At 44.0% G+C, this 8,920-nt stretch overlaps 1 pseudogene; it reads left to right on the top strand.

The window, feature by feature from the left end:
- The first annotated feature begins 8,392 nt into the window (after window positions 1-8,392).
- On the top strand, window positions 8,393-8,548 carry LOC144095775 (U2 spliceosomal RNA; annotated as a pseudogene).
- The last annotated feature ends 372 nt before the right edge of the window (window positions 8,549-8,920 follow it).

The raw sequence follows: 8,920 nt of genomic DNA on the forward strand, positions 1-8,920 counted from the left end.
AGAAGGTGCGGTTCGACGGGTCACCAAAATGTGGACGCTAGATGTGGCTCCACGTTTAATACCGATGGCTTGAGTCCCTATGAGCGGTGACGGCCAGCGAGCAACACATCTGCTCTGCCACTTAGCCTCCAACGTTCTAACCGGCTCGTGCCTGACGCCTCTTCCTTTTCCAAAGCGCTAGACCATGTGCTACAAGCTCATGTGTTTGAAACCCCGTTTTTAATAATAATAATAATAATAATAATAATAATAATAATAATAATAATTGGTTTGGGGGAAAGGAAATGACCGGTGTGCTGTGCGATGTCAGTGCATGTTAAAGATCCCCAGGTGGTCGAAATTATTCCGGAGCCCTCCACTACGGCACCTCCTTCCCTTCTTCTTTCAATTCCTGCCTTGTCCCTTCCCTTACGGCGCGGTTCAGGTGTCCAACGATATATGAGACATACTGCGCCAATTCCTTTCCCCAAAAAGCCATTATTATTATTATTATTATTATTATTATTATTATTATTATTATTATTATTATTATTATTATTATTATTATTATTATTATTATTATTATTATTATTAAAGGAAATGGCGCAGTATCTGTCGCATGTATCGGTGGACACCTGAACCGCGCCGTAAGGGAAGGGATAAAGGAGGGAGTGAAAGAACAAAGGAAGAAGAGGTGCCGTAGTGGAGGGCTCCGGAATAATTTTCATCACCTGGGGATCTTTAACGTGCACTGACATCGCACAGCACACGGGCGCCTTAGCGTTTTTCCTCCATAAAAACGCAGCCGCCGCGGTAGGGTTCGGACCCGGGAGCTCCGGATCATTCATTAGTCGAGCGCCCTAACCACTGAGCCACCGCGGCTACAAGCTAGATTCTACAAGCAGTTCTACAAACTCCAAAACGTTTCGTGTAAATAACCTGAGAACCCGCAAAACTAGGCGACGTTAAACGGACACTGAGAAAAATTAAATCCAAATTTTGTTCTGGAAGTATAGAGTTTATGGCGCGGCAGCGGAAGACGTATTTATTGCTAAGAAAATTTTAATTTAAAAATTTTCTACACTCAGTTCAAATCACGACATCTACACCCAGAAGGACTCCGTGGCCACCAATTGAAGTGAATGGCGGTGTAGCATGGCCTCTGGGATCCGCAAAAGTATGTGTCGACCCACAGTTTACTTGCGAAATTGGCCGGTTATGGCGACACATGCAAATCGTGTTTTGTTCTTTTTTTTAGCTTACAAAAGAGACGATTACGGTGACGGTTGCCTCTTTGTTATTGAATAAATGAATAACTTCTTTATTCCAGTGCCGCCGGGTATCCACCGGTTCTTTAATGGGTACAAGCATTCATCCGGCCTGGTGCTCGGCTCTTCTACGATGAATTCTTGGGAAAAGGGCCCTCGACCAAACTGCTTCTTTATTCCAAGGGAGGGATGACGCTCGGCCGATGTTTGGGGTATTAGGAGAGAGAGAGGGGGGGGGTGCAGAAGCAACTTCTTGCCAGTTACTTTCATAACCTTCAGAGCAGCGCGTCTTAAGTCATTCGACCTCTTTTACGCAGCGCGAAGCAGGCCGCTCTCACTACCGTATGCCGCGAAAGTATTTGCGTCGCGATGCTGCATCGTATCGGGTGTGCTAAGGTGATTACGTCTCTAAGTGGTATTAAAACGCGGTATTCTATCGATAGAGACAAATTTCAATTTGTCCTTAGTGCCCCTTATTTTATGAAGTGCATCCCTCCAAGCTGTCGGCAAAAAGAGAAAATGAAAAGAAGCAAAACCACGTGACCCTCTGATCAGACGGCCGTTCAACGCAGCATTTATCCACAAATGGTGCCACCACTGTTTACAACAAAACCGTCTTGACCGGGTTCATTTGACTAGGCTCTCGATTTTATGAAATGTTCAGGCCTGACCAAGCTCTGTTCTAGGATAAAAAAGAAATCAATCTTGGGGCACTAATCTCTTGATTTAATCAATTTTAGTAAGTTGTGAGCGAGATGCCTATAGTTTCCCGTGCTTTGACGAGGGCTTTTGTATTGTGGACAGTGTACGAAACAAATGTATACTTATGGCTCGAGCAATTAGAAATGCAGCGGAAGCGAAATCAGAGGGATTTACAGAAGAGGCAAAACTAGAGTTACTTGTGGCGAAATGAAATTATTGTGCAATTCTACATCGCAAGGCTCCTATACGCCACTCGTTTCATATACCGTGGAGTTAAGGTAATTCGGAAACGGCATAAAATAATGATTAAGGTTTAATTTAGTACGATATATAGACATTTTTTAGTGCGGTAAATGGACGATCGTTTGAGAAAACTCCCGAAGAGAATTATAAATCTGCGTGCAGGTCGTTAATGCAGGCGCAAACATTAATGTATACTGTGAACTGCGAAAAAAATGAGAAAAAACATGCGGCTACGATAAAGCTTCAGTCAAACCTCGCTATAATAAAGTGGTTTATAACGAAATAGTGGATATAACAAAGGAATAGCTATTCCCGTTTAAAGCTCCCACAGAAGCCTGTGGATGCCAGGGGCTTCCGAGGCGGTCTGACGAAGGGTGCGTGGGCGAGAGCGAGGGACGTGCTGGGTCAGCTGCTGGCGGCGGCGAAAGCAGGTCTGTAGCCTCGTAGAGTGGCAAAGAGCGGTAGAAGACGCCGAAGTCCGCCAGAATGGCAGCGTGCAACTCGTCGCACGGCTGGCTGCCCAAGGCAGGGCAAGCGAGTCCGATCAGGTCGGGCAGGTGGATGTCGCAGAGGGCTGCGTGTTTGAACGGCTGGGAGGTGATGCCGTTTAGGTACATCGCAGCCTCGAACTGAGCGAACCACCCGCCGACGCCTTGAGGCCGGAACGCCAGAAGCGGCGGGTCGTGGCCTGGGTCCTGCCAGTAAGCCATCCAGGAACGCAGCTGAGGGACAAGGTGCGGTTCGACGGGTCACCAAAATGTGGGCGCTAGATGTGGCCCCACGTTTAATGCCGATGGCTTGAGTCCCTATGAGCGGTGACGGCCAGCGAGCAACACATCTGCTCTGCCTCCAACGTTCTAACCGGCTCGTGCATGACGCCTCTTCCTTTTCCAAAGCGCCAGACCATGTGCTACAAGCTCATGCGTTTGAAACCACGTTTTTAATAATAATAATAATAATAATAATAATAATAATAATAATAATAATAATAATAATAATAATAATAATAATAATAATAATAATAATAATAGTAATAATAATAATAATAATTGGTTTTGGGGGAAAGGAAATGGCCCGTGTGCTTTGCGATGTCAGTGCACGTTAAAGATCCCCAGGTGGTCGAAATTATTCCGGAGCCCTCCACTACGGCACTTTCTTCCTTTCTTCTTTCACTCCCTTCTTTGTCCCTTCCCTTACGGCGCGGTTCAGGTGTCCAACGATATATGAGAAAGATACTGCGCTAATTCTCACTGCGCTAACTGCTCACCTGTGCTGCGCTAACTGCTCACCTGTGTTATTTCAATTGTACGGTGTTAGGATGGATAAGTGCATAAGTTGTCAAAAAGAGTTACCAAGTGATGGGCGCATTATGACGTGTTCAGATTGCCAGCACTCGTATCACCTAGGGCAGGTTTGCTCGGGAATAGCACCAAACACTTTTACCACAATGGGACAAACTAAACGCGATGTATGGATCTGTAAAACATGCAGGACTGCAAAAAAGCGTGGTGGTCCTTCGTCGCAGCTGGATGCCGAAGGCGTAAACGAAAGCGCGGAAGCATTATCGGCTTTGACAGATGAGATAAAGGAAATAAAAAGAAACCTTGAGGCGCTGCCGGCCCTGGTGGATAAGGTAGATTCTTTACTACTTCTAAAAACAGAAATCCTTAGACTGGCGAAAACAGTGGGAGACCTCGAAGAATCGGCTAATTTCCTATCAAATGTGTGCGACTCATTGCGAGAGCAGATGAAGTCGAGCCAGGAATCGGCGTTCGCTCGAGACAAAGAGATACAGGCCTTGCGGGAGACTGTAAACCAACAGAGTGCGCAGCTGCACAGCATGCTCAAAGAACAAAATGAGGCGGAGCAATACAGCCGAAAAGCTAATCTTGAGATATATGGTATGCCAGTTACTCCAGATGAAAACCTGCTAGACAAGCTAAGGGAAGTGGCGGAAAAACTGGAACTGGTAAACCTTTCAACTGACCAGATTGTTGCGGTTCATCGCCTTCATGCCAAGAAAGACAGCATTCCTATCATCCTGGCTCGCTTCTCTAACGTAGCAACCAGAGAAATATGGTTTAACGCTCGAAACAAGCTCCGAGTACTGCATGAATCACAGTCACTGCCAGAGATATTTTTCAATGACAACCTAACAAAAATGAACCGTGACTTGTTCTGGAAGGCCAGGAAGGCAGGAAAAGAAAAGGAATATAAATATGTTTGGGTAAGAGGAGGTAAAATCTTTGCCAGGAAAGAGGAAAAGGCTCCTTTTGTCAGAGTGACATGTGAAGAAGACATAGCACAAATAAAATGAACAGCGCTTCATCAGCTACTCTAAGTTTTCCGAATTTTGAATCATTCAAAAAGGGTTTTGGCCCAAACTCAGGTATAGAATTTACTGTGATTAATGTTAACATTCGTAGCTTACGCAAATACTGGGATGAGTTTAAAAATATCGCACAGGGTGCCATTGCTTTTGTAGATATATTTGTGCTAACAGAGATAAATGTTCAAGATTCTTGCCTAAATTTGTTTAAGCTGAATGGTTATCATTCAACGTTCGCGACTCGTTCTTCACGTAGAGGGGGTGGAATTGCTGTCTATGCCCGTGACACGTTTGATGCATCTAGAATAGATATATCTTTTGCCCACGCAGAATGCCTAGCTTTGGAACTTTGCTCCAAGCAAACTTCATTAATGTTACTGGCAATTTACCGGCCACCATCTTACAGTGTCAGCCGTTTCTTACTAGAATTAGAAATAATCTTACAGGCGAATAGTACAATCGATCAATTTTGCATAATAGGTGACCTGAACATAGACACATTATGCCCCACAAAAACGGCTGTGGCAGACTACCTAGCCGTTCTTTCAGCTTCTGGTATAGAAAATGTTATCAACGCACCGTCTCGCGAGGAATTTCTCGGCGGTAGATTAGTTCAATCTTGTCTCGATCACATAGACATTCGTGCACCAAACTGCAATTTTTCGTCAGCTGTCATTACGCAGCGGTTGGCCGATCATTATTTTAGTCTGCCGCTTCACTGACCGTAATACTGATAAAATTCAAGGGCCGCAAACTTCAAACACCGCTCAAAATAACTTTCACGTCACTATAGTAGATCAGCGCATGTTAGATAACCTAATTCGTAGCTTCAACTGGCAGTCATTAGTTGAGTATAACCCCCCTCATATACTCTATTCTTTGTTCTGCCAACAATTAAGGATATTTGATCAAGCCTCGAAGCGGGTCATCCGCAAAAAACAAAGACGCAATCATATCTGGTTCAATGCAGCAATTTTGCAAGCAATTCTGCACAGAGATGGGCTGTGGAAGCGTTGTAAGCGTTCCCCTAAAAATCTTGAATTGCGCACCGAATACAGAGCCGCAAGAAACCGAGTTGTCGCGCTTATTCGTTCTGCCAAACGGCAGTACTACCGTGAGCAATTTAGAGAAGCTACCAGAAACCCCGCCAAAACTTGGTCATTAATTAATAGTTTGAGAGGCGTTAACAGAAATGAGTCATCTTTTCAAGACATTTTCTCGTGTAATCCTCAGCAAACAGCTGAATTATTTAACAAACACTTTGCAAGTTTATCTCAGCCTTGTTCATCCTTGCCACACGATAGATGTTCCTTGACACATACGCTATCTGCGTGCGCCTTTTTACCGAAGCTGTCGGCAGGTGATCTGGCCCGTATAATCTTTAGCTTCAAACGTAAAAAACCACCTGGTCTTGATGGTATTCCAGTGTCTCTGCTTCAGAGAAATTATGAAGCGCTGGAGAACATACTTCTGTCTATCCTTAACGGATTCTTAGAGACTGCTGAAATACCGAGTATCTTAAAAACGGCGATTGTGAGACCAATATACAAGGGTGGCAAGAGAGAGCTTCTTGATAATTATAGGCCCATATCCGTTTTACCAATACTTTCCCAGATTTTAGAAAAATTTATGTTAGAGTGCATGACATCATTTGTGAAAAAGTTTTCTATTCTGTCTGACCGACAGTTCGGGTTCATAGAAGGCCGTGGGACGCTATTACTTTTAGAAGAATTTGCAGATGAATTGTATACTGCTTTTGATCACAATCTGTCTGCCTGCTGCCTATTTCTAGATATCGCCAAAGCTTTTGATACAGTAAATCACGAAATATTATTACAAAAATTGTACCTACTTGGATTTAGGGGTCCATTTCATAACCTTTTAAAAAGTTATTTGCAAGATCGCTCACAAGTCGTAGCCCTTGATAATACCAAAGCCGTGAGCAGCCGTCAGATGTTGAAGGCTGGGGTTCCTCAGGGGTCCGTTCTGTCACCTTTACTTTTCAATCTATTTATAAATGACTTCGCGTCAGTGATAACAAATTCCCTGGTCTTTCAGTACGCCGATGATACGGTGTAACTAACAAAGCACATTTCATACAAAACTGCGGTTTCCTTACTGCAAAAAAATATCGGTAATGCTATGCACTGGTTTTCTTTGAATCGTCTTTTGGTAAACCACCAAAAGACAAAATTAGTTTGTTTTAGAAACCCCTTGAAGACAACTGTACTGACTGAATCTGTTTTCTTACACTGCCACATCGGTAAAGATTGCCATTGCGCTCCTGTTGAAAATGTTCATTGTATAAAATATCTGGGTATATACTTCGACGGTGATCTGTCTTGGCACACTCACATGGCATATATTTGTAGCAGATTACGTAGCACTGCATGGCTATTGTTTACAATTAAATCTTTTCTTCCTGTATCTGTAAAGACAATCATGCATGCACTAGCGTACAGTGTTATAAGGTACGGCATCACAGTTTTCGCGCACTGTTCGCAAAGGTGGCTAGATCGTGTAGATACCCTTCTAAAAAGCATGTTGAAGGGTACTGCCTACGAACGTTCATTTCCCCCTCGAGGAAACTTGTTTAAATTTCTGGCCCTTCCGTCTTTTGAAAGTTTATATAAACAAACAGTAGTTCTCCGACACTTTTGGAATCCTGCCTTCAAGACTAAATCAGTTGCTACCAGAACCCTACGTAAAGGTCAGCGCTACATAGTTCCTAAATACTCAACCAGATACGGCAAAGCAAGACGAGGTGTATATGTCCCTGCAATATTCAACAGTCTTCCTGATCATGTATTTTCTGCCACTTCCAAAGCGACGTTGAAACGGATGTTGAAATCGATGTTATAAGGAAAAATGATGCAGAGAGCACGTCATTGTTACAGTGGGTTTTCTTTTTTACTATATAATTTGTTTAGTAGTTATATTTCAGTGTATGTACACTTACCATGATATTTTATTGCTTATACTTTCGCTCGCCGTTGCTGCCGGGCCTAGTCCTGCAAGCCTTCTCTTGGCTTTGACAGGCCCGAGTTTGTATGTATAACAAGATGTTATGGCAATAAAATTATTATTATTATTATTATTATTATTATTATTATTATTATTATTATTATTATTATTATTATTATTATTATTATTATTATTATTATTATTATTATTATTATTATTATTATTATTATTATTATTATTATTATTATTATTAAAGGAAATGGCGCAGTATCTGTCTCATACATCCTTGGACACCTGAACCGCGCCGTAAGGGGAGGGATAAATGAGGGAATGAAAGAAGAAAGCAAGAGAGGGGTGCAGTAGTGGAGGGCTCCGGAATAATTTCGACCGGCTACTGATCCGGACTTCCCGGGTTCGAACCCGACCACGGCGGCTGCGTTTTTGTGGAGGCGAAACGGAAAGGTGCCCGTGTGCTGTGCGATGTCAGTGCACGTTAAATATCCCCAGGTGGTCGAAACCCCGTTTTTACGAACTAAATTTCTACAAAGGCACGCATGTGCAGTTATAATCATAAATGGTTTCTGGGGAAAGGAAATGGCGCAGTATCTGTCTCATATATCGTTGGACACCTGAACCGCGCCGTAAGGGAAGGGATAAAGGAGGGAGTGAAAGAAGAAAGGAAGAAAGAGGTGCCGTAGTGGAGGGCTCCGTAATAATTTCGACCCCCTGGGGATCTTTAACGTGCACTGACATCGCACAGCACACGGGCGCTTTAGCGTTTTTCCTCCATAAAAACGCAGCCGCCGCGGTTGGGTTCGAACCCGGCATGTGCAGTTCAGACTCCCTTTTCACTGCGTGTTGGATGGGTTTCACCGTTTGATAGTGCGCTTTGGTGTGCTTGGTGGTACCGGCGTCCCGATGGTCTCGTCCGGACCCGTGGAGTATCTGTTACGGGTCCAAGTTGGACTTATTTTTGGAAATGTGGCGGAGAGTTTAAAGGATGCTTCACTCCCGCCACCGGTTGGCCCGGTATTGCACTACCTCCGGGATCGGCCTTGTCTTTAGCGCGTCTTTGCTATCCTGTCTTTCTGTCCCATCTTTCAACTCTCCTTCTATATGCACGTGGTAGCGATTGTGGCTCGGCTTGAGCCAGTGAGCAGGCCTGGGCACTTTCATTTCTTTCTTCCTGGCAGCAACAGACAGACAGACCGCTGGTCTCACAAAGCCAAGATTAGCGACAGCAGCGGAAAGCAAAAGTGCAACACAGTTTCCGACGGCCAGAACGCGGTCATGATCAAGGCAGTTGCATCGGCTGCTAAGAAGTGTCAGAGAAGGACTTTTAAATGACTGGTTTAAACGTCGGAACGATGGCGTGCAGCAGCGAGCAACAACATCCATGCCAGCTAAATTAAGGATAAAGTCGCAGGTTACATTT

The sequence above is a fragment of the Amblyomma americanum genome, chromosome 6, assembly GCF_052857255.1.
Source record: "Amblyomma americanum isolate KBUSLIRL-KWMA chromosome 6, ASM5285725v1, whole genome shotgun sequence".
NCBI classification, from domain to species: domain Eukaryota; kingdom Metazoa; phylum Arthropoda; class Arachnida; order Ixodida; family Ixodidae; genus Amblyomma; species Amblyomma americanum.